The following is a 1453-nucleotide window of genomic DNA, read 5'->3' as shown; positions in this document are numbered from 1 at the left end:
TGATGATTCAAAAAAGTATTCAAAATTTTTAGAGCCCATAAATTTTTTGGGGTTTGAAGCGGAACCATAATATAGCAGCATTATTCCTGCTATAACGGTGTCATAATAGAGACCCAAAGTAGTTTAAAGGGAGGAGAATGTGCTTACTGCCTTTTTCTCTTTCTTCTCGAGAATTCCCTCTACCCTCCTAGATTAATTTTCTCTCATCATTGAAATAAGGTAATACTCGACTCCCATACTTATTGTCACTTTATTACTCGTAATTTTTATGTTTTAAGTTTTAATTTCATTGAACAAAATGTATTTTGCATTTTATTTTTTAAATTTCAACCTTGGGATTGATTAGGTCATATATTTGAAGCATGGGTGCTTCCCTTATGTTTATAGTGCTTCTATAGCATTCTAAGCATAAGAAACTTAGGGTTTTATGGGTTAAATAAGCTCAGAACAAAAGAGGAAACCAAAGGTTTTTATTGAATTTTATTTGTTAAACTTGACATGATTTAGGAGTTATTATGCCTGAAATTTTGTTCAAAGTTGTTCTAGGATACTTTTTGGAACCAGAATTAAAAGTCAAAATTTAAAATTCTAATTTTTGGGTTATGAGGTGTCATTGTTACAGCTCTTGGTTGTTGGAGATGATCAAGGCCTCTATAGAGACCTTGCTTATATAGATACACTACTATGGTGGAGAAAAATTCTCACTATATATTGACATTTGATATAGGGACATGCCTGTCGCTATAGCGAGAGGCCGCAGGTAGTAGCGTCGTAGCTAAAATCTGAATATTTCCTTTCTAATTTTGATTCTTTTCTTAACACCTTTGTAATTCTAATGGGCCTCCTAACTGGTACAAGAAGCACCTTCCAGTTTGTTACACAAATGGATAAAACGGTACAGACGCGTGCCAACTGTACTGTCGGCTTAAACATCCAGGGACCTGGTCCCTTATAGTCATCTACCCATCATCAAAACTACACATAGAAATTTTCTCCCTTTTGATGATGACAAACCAACCACAAAGCTTTAAGCATCAGTACGCATCAACCATATTTAATCAGTATGATTACCACTACTGAAAATTAATGTTCCCCCTATCATCATTCTTTCACTATCATGTAACATAGGGACCTGGTCCCTTATTGTCATTTTCTTATCAAGCTTTAATTTCTTCCCCCTATGACCATACACCCTTAATTCATCTATTCAACATATCACTTACTTCCCTCTATCAGCATGCCATTAGTTTCAGTACACCTATTCCTTACGCAATCAGTATTCCCCCTTTTAGAATCATTGAAAATAGAGTACAGTAAACAAAAAGTAAAATAAGAACAAATTAGTTAACTCATGGCCACTGAGGCAACACTAACTTGAAGAATAACTTTGAAATTTAAAGAAAACAAATGTAACACACAAAGCAAAGATTCATTCATAAGTAGAGGATAAGTA

The sequence above is a fragment of the Capsicum annuum genome, chromosome 11 (genome assembly GCF_002878395.1).
Source record: "Capsicum annuum cultivar UCD-10X-F1 chromosome 11, UCD10Xv1.1, whole genome shotgun sequence".
NCBI lineage: Eukaryota > Viridiplantae > Streptophyta > Magnoliopsida > Solanales > Solanaceae > Capsicum > Capsicum annuum.
This window is presented reverse-complemented; position numbering follows the sequence as displayed.